The sequence below is a fragment of the Schistocerca cancellata genome, chromosome 3, assembly GCF_023864275.1.
Source record: "Schistocerca cancellata isolate TAMUIC-IGC-003103 chromosome 3, iqSchCanc2.1, whole genome shotgun sequence".
Taxonomy (NCBI): Eukaryota; Metazoa; Arthropoda; class Insecta; order Orthoptera; family Acrididae; genus Schistocerca; species Schistocerca cancellata.
In genome coordinates this window covers 608614269-608634524 of record NC_064628.1, presented here as the reverse complement: position 1 = coordinate 608634524, position 20256 = coordinate 608614269, and positions in this window count along the sequence as shown.

Below are 20256 nucleotides of genomic sequence, written 5' to 3'. Positions count from 1 at the left end.
TAGCTATTAAACAAAATAGGCAAATATATATACAAAGCAATACGTGAAACGTCATTCACTAGGCAAATGGCGTCTCCAAAGGCAGTAAAAAAATCTCTCAACTAGAAAGACAATAGCCGTAAAAATGTTTCTCATGATTTCATTAGGCATTTTAGTAAATATCATAAATTAAGAGCTCCACAGTTAATCATATGTTTTCAAGTTTGAGCGTGTCGTATTTGCAATGCTTTCTACAAAGAAATGTCAATAGCGACGATAATGGTCTCTATTTTTCTCCACCTCATGGCTTTCTTTTTTCAGGCGACTATTGCTCAGCTGGGCACCCACAATGCATTACGTCAAGGTCACTTACCTTTCTTACCAAAACATTTACGACAGCAGTTTGCGCTACAGTGACAGTCGCATATAAAAAAAATTTCACAGGTCGAGAATTTGCGTTACAAATGTGTAGAAACAAAATCCTATAAATATAACAGCGTCCAAAAAATTTTCGCCAGCATTGTGATACATTCACGCATTTACACACATTTCATAACTCTTTAAAGTACGATTTTTGGTTTCCAACATCCTTTTTCACAAATCAGAATCCCTAATCACTACTTATTATTCCTTACTTTATTACACATATACATATTCAGCGACACTTCTTCAATATTTCATGATAATAAATACATAGCATAATCAAATTCCTCATATAGCATCAGCTTATTGATCATAAACATACCTCAGCAGCATAATACACATCGTTGTCTAATAATAACATCATAACAGATCAGTCATATCTCAAAATCGTTGCAGCTTCTTTCAATAATTTCAAAACCTTCAATAAAGTCATCTACCTCAAACGTACTTTAAAATCATGATCCCTTACCAAATACAACATTCAAAGCTCTCATAGTATCACAATGGTTCCAAAAAAATATGAACAGTCCACAAAGTACAGATAAAATACAATTTCATAAGTGTGATGTTATCCAACTGTGTAATTACGTAAGCATGTGTTACTGACGTAGTAAAAAAAAATGTTTGTCTCTCTCAGTTAAATGATGAGATGGCTGTGTAATTTGTGTGTTAGAGAAACATGCTACCGATGTGTAAAGTAGTATAAGCAAATACCATATTAGCTAGGGCTCCTTGTGTTTGCCACACACATGGTACACAAAGTAAGCGTGTACCGCCCTGAGGATTAATGTAATTATACCCTCAGGTGTTACCGATTACAGCAATGGAATGAAATGTATCACGGAAAACCTTCGTATCTTTGTAATTCAAAAATCTTTAAAAATAAATGTTTTAAGTACAAAATTAATCACTCAAACACATGCACTATAGCGCTAAACTGTGCGTCTTGTTGTAAGATAAACTCTGTCATTACTTAAGGGTAAATAAATGTGCCAAGTGTCGTAATTATCGTCGTTCGTAAGCAAAATTCTGTAGAAGTCAATGTACGTATCTCGTAATAAACGAAAGTGAAATGCTTTGCCTATAGATATCATAGTTATTACGTACAGTACCGCGATCAAGAAAGTACTATACTGTAACGTATTGTTGTGCTACAAAAAAGGCTGTCTCATTGTAGTTATACCACAAAAGTTACTACTAAAACATATTTTACTTTCCAGAAGAAATCAGAAAAACTATGCAGATATAAAACAGATATAATCGTGTAGCTGTCAAAGAAACCAAATACTAAGTCATCTTTAATCTCACAGAAAGTACTTCAAATAAAGAATGTCTTTTCAAGTAAACCAAATGTTGTATTAAAATCTCATTAGCAGTATATGTTCTAAGTATGTAAGCCTTATAGTCGTTACGCAATCGTGCAACTAACAAGCAAGAATGTACACACACAATAACACTGTGTCCTCTGTTCACTATGACAACGTATTTGTAATTAAGTAAATTTGTAATTAAGTAAATAAGTTGCCTAGGTTCTTGACTGGATAGTTAACTTTAAAACATAGTTGGATGTCAACAGTTTCTAAGTGTGACAAAGAGTACTAGTAATGTGAAGTGAAAAATTTTATAGCAAAGACTAAGTTATAAAACAGATTATCTCTCAATGAACAGTTTTACATGTGAAATGTGGTGCAATCCTTTTACCCTTTCTTGTGCGTAGAGTTTCAACTTCAAAGCAATTATTATGTTGCATATGCCAGTAAGGAATGCTAAAATTTATCTCAAGGTTAGCGTCAATGTTATTTTTCTCTGAGCCAGCCAGCGCACGTGGCTGCCTGCAGTGCGAGTCATTGTCTGTCTCTTTGTTGGCGCGCATTGTTATTAGGATTAGGAGACCTAACTTCTACAAATTCACCTTGTCGAGAGGGCCGTGCCCTGTTTGAATCCCGACAGTTCTGATGAAATTCAGGTCTGTCGTTTTGTCGGTAGTTTACATAGTTTCTTTTATGTCAGTCATGTGGTGGAGAATTTCTCCCAGCATTGTAACTGCACGGTGAACCATGGCGTCTGAAGTTATTCTGTCTCCCATGATACGAATTATTTTTGTTTCCATATTGTCTGTTTCTCTGATTGTCTCTGTGATAGTCATTACCGTGGAGGGGTGATCTTTCCCTGTAATTATTACTGCTCTGCCAACAGTTGTCATACGGGTGGTGTCTGTTTTGGTCACGATATCGTTGTCGTGTCCAGTTATTATTTCTGTCATCGTGGAATTGTGATGGATGTGACCTGTAATTGTTGTGCTCCTGTTTTCGCGTTCCGCGATTGTCAGTGTCAATTTCCAGTTCTTGTAACAGTCCCTGAAAAGCTTCAATGTCGTCTTTGCAACGTCCTGCCAAAATAATATGTCGTAAATGTTCAGGCAATTTGATTAAGCAAATGCGGATGAGTTATGAGGGGCTGTATGGGTTTGAAAGTTACTGATTCTTATGTAACATGTCTTCGAAATATTTGACAAGACTGGAAAATTCAGATTGTTCGAAATGTTTCATCATGATGATGCTATGTTTTACTCGGTCTTGAGTAGGTTCAGACCAATATGCTGAGAGGAAGGCATGATAAAATTCTCCTTCACTGTGACAATCGTGAATGACCGATCGCATTCTTACAGCTGGTTCATTCTCTAAGTAGTCACACATAAATTCTAACCTGTGCTCCAGTGACCAGTTGGGAGGAAAACAATGAGAGAATTGATGGAGCCATGCTTGTAGATGAATGTCATTGCCAGAATTCTTAAATGTTTTGAATTTACGTGTAGTAATGAACAGCTTATAGTCAAAATCATCATGTCGGCGAGTAGCATATCGGTCATTGTTGCGTCGTGTGGGCGATTCCATCTCACAATTCGGTGCACCTTGCCAATTTCTTTCAAAGTTTCCAAAATGCCCTGTGTTATTATTTTGTGGCTTTTCCGTACTTCAAAATCGTTCTTCCAGCATTGGAGCGCGAGTGTCCTCTGAAATATGTAATTCTTGTATTACTTGTGCCAACTGATTTTGTACTTCCCGGATTTCTCTTTCGTGTTGCTTATTAATTTGATCCTGATTTTGTTTGAATTTCTTAATTTGTTCATACTCTTCTCTGTCAGTAAAGGCTGCCAGTCTTGTGTCGTTCAGATCATCATCCATCTTCGTAGATCAATTATTTAGGTGATCCGAAAGTTCGACTACTTTCTCTGATAGTGAACTGGTTTCCTCCGTGCGTCTTTCTCAAACAAGTTGCAGAGTGCCCATTTGTGTCGAAAGCGTGTTTGCTGTGTCCTTTAAGTTTTCCTGAGTTTTTGCAAGTTGCGTAACCGAAGCGGTAGATGCAACTGACTCAGTTTCAGCTTGCAAGGTTTCGTGATTTTCATGAACAATAATTTGCAGTTGTGTTTTATGGCTGCTTCTGATTCTGTAATGCATTTTCATGAAGAGAAAAAATAGGTTGAAAATGCTCACAAACTTGTGTTTTTGTGTCGTTACAGACTTTTTGACATTTCGATTCGATTTTAAGTAACTCAGCAGTTAAATCTTCACGTGTTTGTTCAAGCGTTTGTTCCATTGTGTTAAACATTTGAAGATCTTGTTCCACTGTGTCTAACTTTTGTAGTTGTTAATGTTTTCGTTCCTGATTTTGCCCCATTTGTTGCTGTGATTGTTTTTGATTTTGTTCCATTGCATCTAACTTTTGAAGCTGTTGTCCCATTTATTGCATTAATTGTAATAACAGTGCACTGGTTTCTGAAACAAGTTCCTCTGTACTTTTCGGCAGTGCATTTGCACAGGCAACATTCGTATTTTGAAAAGCACAAAATCTGTCTTGACTTGATTGAGAAACGGGTAATGACGTAAAACGTGAATCTACAGTATTTGCAAGATTGTGTCCTGTCATTTCGGATTCTTGGGGCGAGCTGTTGCCGACCGATCGATCAAGAATACTATCCTGTTCACTAGCTGTTTCACTGTCTACACCATTATTTACTGCGTGGTCCATTTCCCTATGCCCAATTACCAAACTGGTATTTTGAATATGTGTTAATTGTTCACACAGTGGCGCTAACACACTAGTCTCGTCTTCACTGTCATTTCTCATTTTACTTTGCAGCCTAGTGTTACGTTTTTCACACGCCACAATTGTTAAAATATTTCACACGATAGCACAGAAAACCACAATTTGAAGAGAAAAATAAGAAAACACATTAAGATAGCACTGAAAATAATATCTAATTAATTGCAAGCATGGCTGGGAAATATTTGGTGCAATTCTACTTGCATGCCACAACTGTTTCACTGTACAACAATGAAAGACTACAAGTAAAAACGGAATTCTCTCTACAGTTACGTGCTAGCAGTAAACAATAACTTCATTAATTACTCAAACTGCAAGAAAAAATCAGATGATTCCAGTCAGGTATCCTGGCAGGTTCGCCGTATGAAACGTCCTCTTGGAAAAATTATTAATGACTGAGCTGATAAACCCCTTACGTTATCTGATTTTCAAACAGCTGAGCAAATCTAAACGTGCTCAGACATTTCTCTCTTTACTTATTCTGATCATCAATAAAATGACACACAATCTTTTTACCGCAACGCAATCTGACTTTCAAAAATCCCTACAAAAGAATGGCCCTGACTAACAATAACCTATACCTTTCATGAATCACTTACCTCACAAAAATCTTCGGTACTCAAACTACTGCAATACAGCGAGCGCCACTACTGCCAGCTAAATAAAAGATTCTAACTACTGAAGGCACTAACTACTGATAGGCATAGTTAGCAAATGAAAGATTTTGATAGAGAACAAACAATGTATTTACCTTAATAGTGTTCAAAAGTCATTATTTATCATCATCATCATCATCATCATCATCATCATTTAAGACTGATTATGCCTTTCAGCGTTCAGTCTGGAGCATAGCCCCCCTTATACGATTCCTCCATGATACCCCATTCAGTGCTAACATTGGTGCCTCTTGTGATGTTAAACCTATTACTTCAAAATCATTCTTAACCGAATCCAGGTACCTTCTCCTCGGTATGCCCCGACTCCTCCTACCCTCTACTGCTGAATCCATGAGTCTCTTGGGTAACCTTACTTCTCCCATGCGTGTAACATGACCCCACCATCTAAGCCTGTTTGCCCTGACTGCTACATAGAGTTCATTCCCAGTTTTTCTTTGATTTCCTCATTGTGGACACCCTCCTGCCATTGTTCCCATCTACTAGTACCTGCAATCATCCTAGCTACTTTCATATCCGTAACCTCAACCTTGTTGATAAGGTAACCTGAATCCACCCAGCTTTCGCTCCCATACAACAAAGTTGGTCGAAAGATTGAACGGTGCACAGATAACTTAGTCTTGGTACTGACTTCCTTCTTGCAGAAGAGAGTAGATCGTAGCTGAGCGCTCACTGCATTAGCTTTGCTACACCTCGCTTCCAGTTCTTTCACTATGTTGCCATCCTGTGAGAATATGCATCTTAAGTACTTGAAACCGTCCACCTGTTCTAACTTTGTTCCTCCTATTTGGCACTCAATCCGTTTATATTTCTTTCCCACTGACATTACTTTCGTTTTGGAGATGCTAATCTTCATACCATAGTCCTTACATTTCTGATCTAGCTCTGAAATATTACTTTGCAAACTTTCAATCGAATCTGCCATCACAAAGTCATCCGCATATGCAAGACTGCTTATTTTGTGTTCACATATCTTAATCTCACCCAGCCAGTCTATTGTTTTCAACATATGATCCATAAATAATAAGAACAACAGTGGAGACAGGTTGCAGCCTTGTCTTACCCCTGAAACTACTCTGAACCATGAACTCAACTTACCGTCAACTCTAACTGCTGCCTGACTATCCATGTAAAGAACTTTAATTGCTTGCAAAAGTTTGCCTCCTATTCCATAATCTTGTAGAACAGACAATAACTTCCTCCTAGGAACCCGGTCATATGCCTTTTCTAGATCTATAAAGCATAGATACAATTCCCTGTTCCACTCATAACACTTCTCCATTATTTGCCGTAAGCTAAAGATCTGGTCCTGACAACCTCTAAGAGGCCTAAACCCACACTGATTTTCATCCAATTGGTCCTCAACTAATACTCGCACTTTCCTTTCAACAATACCTGAGAAGATTTTACCCACAACGCTGATTAAAGAGATACCTCTGTAGTTGTTACAATCTTTTCTGTTTCCATGTTTAAAGATTGGTGTGATTACTGCTTTTGTCCAGTCTGATGGAACCTGTCCCGACTCCCAGGCCATTTCAATTATCCTGTGTAGCCATTTAAGACCTGACATTCCACTGTATTTGATGAGTTCCGACTTAATTTCATCCACCCCAGCCGCTTTATTGCACTGCAATCTATTGACCATTTTCTCCACTTCCTCAAATGTGATCCTATTTCCATCATCATTCCTATCCCATTCTACCTCGAAATCTGAAACATTACTGATCGTATTTTCACCTACATTGAGCAACTCTTCAAAATATTCCCTCCATCTGCCCAAGGTATCCACAGGATTCACCAGCAGTTTTCCTGACCTGTCCAAAATACTTGTCATTTCCTTCTTACCTCCCTTTCGAAGACTGCTAATTACACTCCAGAATGGTTTTCCAGCAGCTTGACCCATAGTCTCCAACTTGTTTCCAAAGTCTTCCCAAGATTTCTTCTTGGATGCTGCAATTATCTGTTTGGCTTTGTTTCTTTCTTCAACATAACTTTCTCTGTCTACCAGGGTTCTAGTATGTAGCCATTTTTGATACGCCTTCTTTTTGCTTTTACAGGCTGCCTTGACTGTATCATTCCACCAAGCTGTTTGCTTCATCCTACTTTTACACACTACTGTTCCAAGACATACTTTAGCCACTTCTAGTACTGTGTCCCTGTACCTTGTCCATTCCTTTTCCAATGACTGTAATTGACTACATTCAACTAACTGGTACCTTTCTGAGATCGCTGTTATGTACTTGTGCCTGATTTCCTTATCCTGAAGTTTCTCCACTCTTATCCTCCTACATATTGACCTGACCTCCTGCACTTTCGGCCTCACAATCCCAATTTCACTGCAGATTAAATAATGATCAGTGCCATCAAAGAATCCCCTGAATACACGTGTGTCCCTCACAGCCTTCCTGAATTCCTGATCTGTTATTATATAGTCAATGACAGATCTGGTTCCCCTGCCTTCCCAAGTATACCGGTGAATGTTCTTATGTTTAAAAAAGGAGTTTGTGATTACTAAGCCCATACTGGCACAGAAATCCAAGAGTTGTTTCCCGTTCCTGTTGGCCTCCATATCCTCTCCAAATTTACCCATAACCTTTTCATACCCATCTGTTCGATTTCCAATCCTGGCGTTAAAATCACCCATGAGCGGAACACTGTCCTTGTCCTACACTCTAACAACTACATCACTGAGTGCCTCATAAAAACTATCCATCTTATCTTGATCTGTCCCTTCACAATGCGAATATACTGACATAATTCTAATTTTCTTGCTAGACACTGTCAAATCTATCCACATCAGTCGTTCGTTTACATACCTTATTGCAACTACGCTGGGTTCCATTTCTTTCCTGATGTAAAGTCCTACACCCAATTGTGCTATTCCTTCCTTGACTCCTGACAGGTAGACCTTGTATTCTCCCACTTCCTCTTCTTTCTCACCCCTTACCCGAATGTCACTAACAGCTAAAACGTCCAGCCCCATCTTACTTGCAGCCTCTGCCAGCTCTACCTTCTTCCCAGAGTAGCCCCCATTGATATTAATAGCTCCCCATCTCATTACCATTTGTTTGCCAAGTCGTATCTTAGGAGTTCCTGGTTTGTCAGTTAGAGGTGGGACTCCGTCACCTCCAAAGGTCCGAGGCATTTTGCTCTGATTGTTGCCAGCATCATATTTAAAGTGCCAGGGAAGCAGGTTGCTAGCCTTACTTGCCCCGAGTCCCACTGGGTTTTACCCCTAACGGCTGAGGGACTAACCGGTGGATTTGGTAGTCTTTGCCGTATGAGCACAAAGATGACCACGACTCAGAATATGTCCGAGATGCCCAGCCTTATTCCAAAGCAACTGGTATCCCGACTGTCAGGACCACTTACTTGGCCACTCATACGTCGCCCGTGGTTCATGAACTAGGACATGACTACAGGAACCCACACCATGAACCACTGTCATTATATATATATATATATATATATATATATATATATATATATATATATATATATATATATATCAGTTAATGATATCCAGTATTACAAATTTACTCTTTCTGGCGGACACACGTCCAGATCATCCGCTCTCAAAACTCTGCCATTTCTCTCCCCGCATCCACCATCGCTGGCGGCTCACCTCCAACTGCGCAACGCTACGCGCTGTTAATAGCCAAGTGCCCACCACCACAACAGCAAATTACAACAATGCAAACCAGCCACAGACTGCACACAGGACAGTCAGTGATTTTCATATAGAGCGCTACATGGCGTTACCAACATAAAAACCCAAACAGCCTAGTTACAAAATGTGGATAATTTTATTGCGAACACGGTGGTGTAGGGTTGCCTTAGCAAACGTGGGCCTAACTGAACATTGTCGCACGATTATTTCTCCTTGTCACCAATGTCGAAGGTAATGAGTCGCGAAAACTCCTATACTTTTCTTGAAACCGCTACTGCGGAACTACCAAACGACTAGTATGTATAAACACATCACGAAATTAGATTGTATTGTACATATGGAGTATAGAAGCACGCTCAAAACGAAAGTCTGCACTCAGCTAATAATCTTACCGGGGACTCTATCTTTGCGTGTGAAAGATGAGTTCTCAGCCATAGTATGACAACGACAATATGGACTGCTGTCAAGAAGAATTTTGGTTTGTCACAACAAGATGATAGTCATGTCCTTTGCTAAATAGCAGAATAAAAATTTATAAACAAGTCGTCACAGTATTATTAAAATGATTAAAAATACACTCCTGGAAATTGAAATAAGAACACAGTCAATTCATTGTCCCAGGAAGGGGAAACTTTATTGACACATTCCTGGGGTCAGATACATCACATGATCACACTGACAGAACCACAGGCACATAGACACAGGCAACAGAGCATGCACAATGTCGGCACTAGCACAGTGTATATCCACCTTTCGCAGCAATGCAGGCTGCTATTCTCCCATGGAGACGATCGTAGAGATGCTGGATGTAGTCCTGTGGAACGGCTTGCCATGCCATTTCCACCTGGCGCCTCAGTTGGACCAGCGTTCGTGCTGGACGTGCAGACCGCGTGAGACGACGCTTCATCCAGTCCCAAACATGCTCAATGGGGGACAGATCCGGAGATCTTGCTGGCCAGGGTAGTTGACTTACACCTTCTAGAGCACGTTGGGTGGCACGGGATACATGCAACGTGCATTGTCCTGTTGGAACAGCAAGTTCCCTTGCCGGTCTAGGAATGGTAGAACGATGGGTTCGATGACGGTTTGGATGTACCGTGCACTATTCAGTGTCCCCTCGACGATCACCAGTGGTGTACGGCCAGTGTAGGAGATCGCTCCCCACACCATGATGCCGGGTGTTGGCCCTGTGTGCCTCGGTCGTATGCAGTCCTGATTGTGGCGCTCACCTGCACGGCGCCAAACACGCATACGACCGTCATTGGCACCAAGGCAGAAGCGACTCTCATCGCTGAAGACGACACGTCTCCATTCGTCCCTCCATTCACGCCTGTCGCGACACCACTGGAGGCGGGCTGCACGATGTTGGGGCGTGAGCGGAAGACGGCCTAACGGTGTGCGGGACCGTAGCCCAGCTTCATGGAGACGGTTGCGAATGGTCCTCGCCGATACCCCAGGAGCAACAGTGTCCCTAATTTGCTGGGAAGTGGCGGTGGTGTCCCCTACGGCACTGCGTAGGATCCTACGGTCTTGGCGTGCATCCGTGCGTCGCTGCGGTCCGGTCCCAGGTCGACGGGCACGTGCACCTTCCGCCGACCACTGGCGACAACATCGATGTACTGTGGAGACCTCACGCCCCACGTGTTGAGCAATTCGGCGGTACGTCCACCCGGCCTCCCGCATGCCCACTATACGCCCTCGCTCAAAGTCCGTCAACTGCACATACGGTTCACGTCCACGCTGTCGCGGCATGCTACCAGTGTTAAAGACTGCGATGGAGCTCCGTATGCCACGGCAAACTGGCTGACACTGACGGCGGCGGTGCACAAATGCTGCGCAGCTAGCGCCATTCGACGGCCAACACCGCGGTTCCTGGTGTGTCCGCTGTGCCGTGCGTGTGATCATTGCTTGTACAGCCCTCTCGCAGTGTGCGGAGCAAGTATGGTGGGTCTGACACACCGGTGTCAATGTGTTCTTTTTTCCATTTCCAGGAGTGTACTATCAATCAATTTGATGATAATATCGATAAAAACATGGCTAAATTGTTGGTTCTTGTCTGGCAGGTGCTTGCTTGATCAATGTAATCGAAGTGCTTAGCGTTTCAAGCGTGCTTAGCGTATCCAAGATTTATACTGCATACAGAGAAGGTGGAAAAACATCATCCACTAAATCACTACGCACATGCAAGTATCTGTTGACTGATAGTGACAGATGGTCATTGAAGAGGTTCATATGGTTCAAATGGCTCTGAGCACTATGGGACTTAACTTCTGAGGTCATCAGTCCTCTATAACTTAGAACTACTTAAAACTAACTAACCTAAGAACATCACACACATCCATGCCTGAGGCAGGATTTGAGCCTGCGACCGTAGCGGCCGCGCGGTTCCAGACTGTAGCGCCTAGAACCGCTCGGCCACCCCGGCCGGCCGTACGAACCCTCTCAGCACTAAAACAACACGAAAGAGAGCTCAATAAGCAAGGTATTGCAAGGCGCGATGTAATTACAAAACCTCTCATGAGTGATGCAAGTACCAGTAAAAGCAAAACGCGGTGCTGAAGCCACAAAAACTGGGCTATTGTGTAACGGAGGAAAGTAAATTGGTCTGGTGAATCTTATTTCACGCCGCTAACAGCTTATGGCCGACTTTGCGTCCCAAGAGTGGAACACGGCGGTGATTCATTAATGATTTGGGCAGCCATATCGTGGTATTCCATGGGCAGCACCGTTACTCTACAACATCGCGTTACTGCCAATGACTGTGTGACCCTTTCGGCCGATCAGATCCAACACATGGTGCAACGTTTATTCTTCAACGGCGATCTGTATTCTAAGAACACAGGATCCCAGGCCACAAAGTTCCTATCGTCCAGGACTGGTTTTGTGACCACGAGCATAAATTGTGGCCTCTCCTCTGTCACCACCTCATTAGTGCTGAGCCTTTGTTGTCTTCTTTCGAGAGAAGGATGCGTGATCGTGATCCATCTCCATCATCGTTTCCAGAACTTGCCATTACTTTGCAGGAAGAATGCTATAAGATACCTTCGAAAACCATACAGGATCTGTACGTGTATTTATCCAACCCCGATTCGATATTAAGCTGTTTTGAATTCCGTAATTCGCATAATGAATCTGATGGTGCTGTTTAAAAATGTTCCCCTGCTGAAATTCACTTTTTGCTTTCATACATCCGGATAGCACAGTTCTCTTTCTTAGTTTTAATTTCAAGAGTCCTTTAGATAGTGCTACAGATATCCTGGACTTTAATTTGTAAATAGCAGAGATCCCAAATAAATAAAGATATTAATTTGTTTGGTAATCAGGCTTTTTCCTACATCGTATTATGCATGGTTTTTGATGTTTCCTTTTTTTTTATGTACCCTCTGTACGGCCTTCGATACATTCCAACTGATTTAAAACTGCTTAGAGTATTGTAGTGTGTGTGGAGCTTACTCCTCATGTATCGTGGACTTGTACACCATGTCGTCTATCACAGACAAGTGTAAATTCCTTCAGAAGAAATTTTCACTCTGCAGCGGAGTGGGCGCTGATATGAAGCTACCTGGTAGATTAAAACTGTGTACCGGACCGATATTGGAACACTGGACCTTTGCCATCCGCAGGCGAGTACTCTACCATCTGAGCAAACCAAGCACGACCCACGATCCGTTCTCACAGCTTCAATTCTGCCCGTACCTCGTCTCCTATCTTCCAGGCTAGTTCTGCAAGGTCTGCAGGAAAGCTTCTGTGAAGTTTGGAAGGTATGACACGAGGTACTAGCGGAATTGAAACTGTCAGAACGGGTCCTCGGTCGTGCTTGGGTATCTAAGATGGTGGAACACTTGCCCACGAAAGACATGGGTCCCGAGTTCGAGTCTCGGTCCGGCACACAGTTTTAATCTGCCGGAAGTGTGTAAATTTCTTGTTTGTCACAGCTTTTTGAGTTGCTTTTTAATAATCAGGAATTTTTCTAAAGCATCTTCGATTTATTTTCCTCACTCAGTCATTTATGAAGCCAGAACGATTTCTAAATTATGATAGTCACACTTGAGACAGTACTTGATTTCACAGCAAACTATTCGATGTATTCTGCCATAGTGTTAGTCGAAGCGAAAGAAATTGGCGTCAGTACAAACATTTTGAATTCTTTGCATGCTTTGACGGTAAGTTAAGTTAGTATTGTCGTGATTTCGAGACTTCGTATCGCTCAAGGTTATGTTCGACTTCAGTGTTCAGAGTGAAGTTCTACATCCTGAGACCACGTGATCTGTCTGTAACGGAGCTCACATTTACACTTATGAATCATGCTACGAACCCACAAGGTGTTATCATAATCGGTCAAACATTCCATCAAGCCCCATTTCTCTGTTGCTCAGTGAAGGCATCTCTTTCGCTTTCACTGCGCAACGGACAAAAGGGGGGCTTGAAAGAATGTTTACCGACTGCAAAATAAAGATTACACATTGTGGATTCATAGCACGATTCATAAGTGTAAATCTGAAAGCATCTCCTAATATTCAACATTTCCCGTAAACCGTTGACAGGGTTAATAATTATGCTTGGGTCAAAATTTTGTATAAAAGGGGCACATTTTCAGGGCAATTTACTGCACTCATGTATTTCATGTAGTCCGTTTATTACACGATAAAATGTAGAAGGTTTTCAATAAACTACTATTATATTAAAATATTGCATCATTATTATAATCATAGGTATCTGTGGCATGTTAAAAGTGGCAGTGAGGGCAAGGTAAAATTTTGAAAAGGAGAAGCAGAATGTAACGAACTTGAGGAGGGAGAATGTAACAAACCTTGACCTCCCCCTTCCCCTCCCCAAAACCCTAAGCCAGAGTCAGCGCCTGGCAACGAGTTGGTGTCGCTCATTCTGAAGATGGTCGTGGAACTTTGAATGGCAACCTCTTGAAAGAAAGCTGACGTTGTTCTCGCGAAACTCTTTAGGTAATGTTAGAGAATATGTGTCAGAGAAAGACTGTGACACAGTTTTGCTACCGCCATCGAATATTCACGCCTGGAGCTGACGGAAACATTGAAGATCAGGATGTGTACAGAGTGATATAGATAATTTTTGCCATCGCTCAGGATGCATATGGAGAACAGGAAATTTTCTAATGCTGTTATGAAGTACCCTACTACATGCACCTTAACAGCAGATTGCGAATTACGCAGGGTGAACGCAAACTTCACCGATGAAATTTCGTAGGTTGTTCAGAAATATTCTCTGAACAGAGATAAATTAACAGTGACTGGTAACAGTAAACTTGTTGTTTCATTAGATTCTCTGAGTAGTTTGATATATCGGGCCCGTGGTGTCTGGTGCTCATTACAGAGCTGCACAGAGTAATATTGCGTTTCATCTGATTTATTTATCTATTTTATCTACACAATGGAGCTAATTTCGACTGGCATCCGCTGTGTGTCTTGTTCGGAAACAAACTTGTTCCATTCACCCACGGTACTTACCTGCTGGAAGGCGCCTTTTCCCTAATGATTGCCTTTTGTGCATCGCAGAACAGCACTCCACTCGGCGTTAATTCACTTCTGGAGTCACAGTCACCCACGAGTCGTCCCTGGCCTCGAGAAGGACTCACCTATGCCAAAAACAGGGAGTGCTGATTTAACTAACATGCAGACTTCACGTGCAGAGTACCAGATATTTTTTCTCATTTTCAGTTGTTTCGCAACACGCTGTGATCGGAATCAGTTTCTGTGCTAGGCATCTGTAAATTGAAATGAGTTACAAATAGCTCCTCTCCCTCGTGACTATGTTTTCAAGCGATTGTTATATCGCCAGTGGTTCAGAGATGTTGTTCAGAACTGATTTTATATCCTACGATTTGATGTTTTCTCCCAGCCACCATGACGAAACCATGTGTCTAACTACCGGTATTTGTAAAACATAAGGCCTTGCCGCAGTGATGACACTAGTTCCCGTCAAACCACAGAAGTTAAGCGTTGTTAGGCTTCCTTAGCACTTGGATGGGCGACCATCCGGGTTTGCTGAGCGCTTTTCGCAAGCGAGGTGCACTCAGGCGTTGTGAGACAAACTGAGGAGCAACTTGATTGAAAAGTAGCTTCTCCGGTCTCGCAAAGTGACATACGGCTGGGAATGCGGAGGGCTGACTATTGCGTCCCTCCATACCCGCATTCAGTGACGCCTATGGACTGAAGATGACACGGTGGTCGGTCTGTACCGTTGGGCATGCAAGGCCTGTTCGGAGAAAGCTTAGTTACTTGTAAAATACTGTTTTTCTGATACACCTCGACTTCGCAAATTCATCTCCGTACACCTTTTTCCTGGGACTATCTATTCCGTCATGCCTACATCTTTGAAGCTTTGAAAGTATTTTCGTGTAGAAACGTGTTTCTTACACTGACGTTGCATTTCCTCAGGGGTTACACTGCAGATACGTGCCGCACTAGCATGTATTGTTTTGCAAGAGGTTTAGAACAATCCAGGTAAGCTGACGCTGGTTCAGTTTTCCGACGTATCCTACGGCTGAGACGAAGTCGTTGCAGTTCATCGCATTCGCCATATAAGCTGAATCTTTTCAGACAATAACATTTATCTTGCACAAATAGGACGAATAATGCGTGGGTTACTATATTCTATGGTCGTCTAGAAAGCTTTTGACAATATTGACTGGAATACGCTCTTTCAAATTCTATAGATGGCAAGGGTAAAATACAGGGAGCGAAAGGCTGTTTACAATTTGTGCAGAAACCATATGGCAATTATAAGAGTCGAGGGGCATGAAAGGGAAGCAGTGATTGAGGAGTGAGTGAGACAGGGTTGTAGTCTATCCCCGATGTTATTCAATCTGTATATTGAGCAAGCAGTAAAGGAAACAAAAGAATAATTTGTAGTAGGAATTAAAATCCAGAGATTTGTCGATGACGTTGTAATTCTGTAAGAGACAGAAGAGCAGCTGAACGGAATGTACTGTGTCTTGAAAGGAGGATGTAATATGAACATCAACAAAAGTAAAACGGGGATAATCGAATGTAGTCGAATTAAATCATGTGATGCAGAGGGAATTACATTAGGAAATGAGACACTTAAAGTAGTAAATGAGTTTTGCTATTTGGGGAGCAAAATAACTGATGATGGTCGAAGTAGGGAGGATATACAATGTAGACTATCATTGGCAAGGAAAGCGTTTCTGAAGAAGAGAAATTTTGTTATCATAAAGAATAAAGTGTTAGGATGTTCTTTCTGAAAGTATTTTTACGGAGTGTAGCCATGTATGGAAGTGAAACATGGACGATAAACAGTTTAGACAAGAAGAGAATAGAAGCTTTTGAGATACGGTGCTACAGAAGAATGCTGAAGATTTGATGGGCTGATCACGTAACTAATCAGGAGGTACTGAACAGAATTGGGGAGAAGAGAAATTTGTGGTACAATCTGACTAGAAGAACGTATCGGTTGGTAGGACTCATTCTGAGGCATCAAGGGATCTCCAATTTAGTACTGGACGGAAGTGTGGGAGGTAAAAGTCGTAGAGAGAGACCGAGAGATGAATAGAGTAAGCAGATTCATAAGTATATAAGTTGCAGTAGCTACTCGGAGATGAAGCTACAGGATAGAGTAGCTCGGAGAGCTGCATCAAACCAGTCTTTGGACTGAAGACCACAACAACAACATGGTTGTCTAGTATGTAAATTGCTGTTAATGTACGTGTTCAGTATTCAGTTACGTTACTTCCTAGTCACTTCGTCGTTTTCCGTTGCGCTTTGCGTGTGCTTGCCATTTACATTTGCTGGTTAACTTGCATTGTCAGTGGGACATATTCACTATCTGCGGGTGTGTTTCGGGGCAGAAATGTGTTCATAATCTTGAATGCAAGCTCGTGGGTAGTTTCAAAAGAAGTGACTGCTTGGACAGTAATGCCAACTTCACTCTTTGTCCTCAAGCTTGGATTCAGTACTGTTCGTTATTGTCTCAGTTTTTTTTCCCGGCAGTGTTCGGTGTACGTTGACATGGTTAACAAACCAGTACGGATAGCTTTATTGATGAAGAGCTGCCCGCGATACACACCTCGTGTATGGGTTCAGTGATTTCCACGGAAAAGCGTCACACCAACGCCATGTCCAGCTGTTCCATCAGCGACAGCAAACACATCACAGTGCTTATGCAGCTGAGGGTTATTGTATTATTCTGTGTTGCGATTCGACGTTTTGTGATTGCATACTACAGGAATTTACCATTGTTGTGAAAGAGTTTTCACACAATAATAGAAACTGTGGTAAAGAACTGCATAAAACTTAATGTAATTATGTCTCTAAAACGAGTCACAGGAGATTACGAAAATACTCAGAAAGTATCTGAACAGCCTCCGGAACTTTGTTGGTTGCGTCGTACTGCGCCCTGTATACGTAAATAGAAATGTAGACCTCCAACGTCGAAAAATGTCGAACACCAACCAGCATTTTGAACCTTTTATGAAATGTTGGACCTGTTCACATTAAATGGGGGCCTCTGAAAAGCAAAAATGGGCTCGCCACTGATGGCTCATTGTTGAACTTCGTGTTCTTTTGTTCCCACGAACAACGTTTATTCGAACGTAGCTCGGAACACACTAGAATTAAAATATTTTGCTCGTGCAGTCAATTTAAAGGATAAAAGCAACTGCGAAAATACTGGACGAACATTTTCCGCTGCCCCCTCTCTTGCCTCGCTCGCAGTTACGACATCGCTGGCTGTGACGTGGCCGACAGGCGAGCGTGCGCTTCAGCCCCTCAGCGCTTCAACGTAAGCCGCCCTGGCGCGCCGCCGCCGCCCTCTGCCAATAACACGCCCGCCACAGATGTGCGGCTTTTAATTAAAATTGCACAGCGCAGCGGTCGTCGAAAAATATATCGTAAATTTCACTTGCAGTGATTAGCGGTCGCGGGCAGGTGTGCCGCTACGGCTACCAGGGGGGATAAATGACCCGCCCTCTTTACGGAAATGTTGGTCGGTGTCACTCAGCTGCCACGCTCATATTCTGAGCAGGGAAATAGTGTGTGCGCGCGTGTGTGTCTGTGTGTGTTGGTGTGTGTGGGTGGGAGTAGGTGGATGCAGGTCAGATCTAGGAGGGCGGGGGCAAACCGGGCTATCTGCCCTGGGCGGCAATTTCAGGGGACGCCCAATTCGTACTCTTGCAGAGAAAAGCCGTGTTTCACAAAGCGCCTAGCATCCAGCGCACATTGGTCTATCGATTATTCGTAACTGAGCCTCTGATTCCGGCAGCATTAGTGAAGTTAACCGGAGAATAAGTTTTGACAATGGCAAGAGTAGTTACAGAATTAGTGATGACAAGATTGTTTCGTAGAACGAGGAAAGAGAAGAAACGGGGACGTCACACAAATTTTATGGAAGAATATGGCAATTTCAAATTTATGTAAAAACTTCGTATACTACTTTTTAATCGCATGCTTGAAAAACTGTAGCGTATGATTGAAATGTGAAGCTATTTCCTAACATAAAACTTTTTACTTTTAGTAGGGCTAATAGTCATTTGATATTAGTACTTCGTGAATTATGTTCTGTCGTGTTACTTATGTAAATGAGGTACATAAAAAATTACAATTTGTGCCATTTGGTGTCTGTTACAACTGCTGCAATATCAGAAAGGCCTATTTCGTTTTATCTAGCAGACAGTGACAAATTAGACGTAATCAGATCGAGAAAACACACCAGTCTCGGGTACTATCCGTATTAACAGCTTTTTCTGTATTAGACAACGACATTTTTATTGTACAAGTAGCAAAACATTTGACGAACTTTGATGAGGTACTAGATTCGTTCGCAGAAAGGAAATCACGCCATGGAAAGCAATAGCAAGATCAGAGAGAAAAAAAAAAAATGCTGGGAACTAAGGATTGAAGAAATGTGTACTGTTTTGCTTGTCTCTTGACTTTACTGGTTTTATGATTCCTATATTTAATTTTACGTCACACAAAAGAGAAACTTATTGCTAATAGGCAATAAAGACTGCAGATTTTCTGAAGAGTTCTTATTCTTCCCTTCACAAATAATTTCACCCAATATTCATCGTAGTTTTTTTAAGGTCGGTAGGATGTCAAGGGCAGCAGGAGAGGCACCATAGGATACTTTAATTTCCACTGTACTGAATATAGGTTTGATTGCTTCCATTACAAAGTACACACGTTTGAATTACACATAGCGAAATACAGTGGCGTGCGATAGAAGAATGTTGACTGACGAGGCATGGCACTGCACTTCGGCACACTTGAGACCGGGTAACATTCTCACATTTCCTCGAACGTTTGTGTTTTACATACCAAACTCTTGAGAAAGATGTGCGCTACAAAATCAACATAATTTTTGACAGCAGCTTGTCTCAAACGTTCGAGGCGGAGGGGGTCCCACTATTATGTTTTTACCCCGTTTCGGAAATGTAGTAGATCCGGGACTGGGTGGATGGATAGATGCACGTGTATGAAAGAGTCCTTGTTGAGCGGTTGCGTTAGTGGAAACGGTAGTTTCGTAGCATAGATTTCCTGGAGGTACACCTACACATAATTCCGAAATACGGGTAGTGGCTAAAGAAACTGATGTCGCAAAGCAGGGCCGACAACATATAAATGAAGTGGAAAATTCACAAACTTGTCCATGCTGAAAAGATGGTATGGCGTGGACTGTGGCAGCCTGAGAATAAACGGCGGAAAGAGGAAGGTTCATCTTGTGCTGTTGTGAATTAAATTATTCACCACGTTACCTTCTTCAGAAGTGGAGAATAGTAGTGAGCCTGGCCGGCGAGTCTACATTTACACTCCGCAAGTTCTCTTGTGGTATGTGGCGGAGGGTACTTCACCACGATTTCACTTCCACTCCCTGTTTCGTTCGAGAATGGTACGTGAAAAGAGTGTCTATGAGCCTTCGTATGAACTCTTAATTTCTCAGATTTTTGCGGGACATACGTGGAAGGAAGTAATATGTTGCCCAGATTTTCTTTGAGTGTACGCTCTCGAAATTCATGCAGGGTTTAGACTGAAGTTCGTTTAACATCTCCGTAACGTTCTCGCACTTACTAAAAGTGCCACGCTTCGTTGGATGTACTCCTCCTCCTTCTTCTTTTGTGGCTCTATAGTTCCTTGTAATACTTTTTAACCTCTTCAACAATTTTTCGTCATTTAACGTGGTTCGCTGCTCGAGTTCTCCAATTTCTATAAATTATTTTCCGGTGATCCTCAGTGAATCCATCCTCCAATGTGATTCTCGGCCGACCACATCCTCTCCCTGCTCCTCAGTTGCCTTGTTATACCTTTTTGGACACCTCCGACTCCTTCATCCGTGCTATATGCGCAGCCACCTCAGTCTGGATTATTTCTCTATTCTTCTGATAGGTGGGTATTTATAAGTGATGTACGACGCATG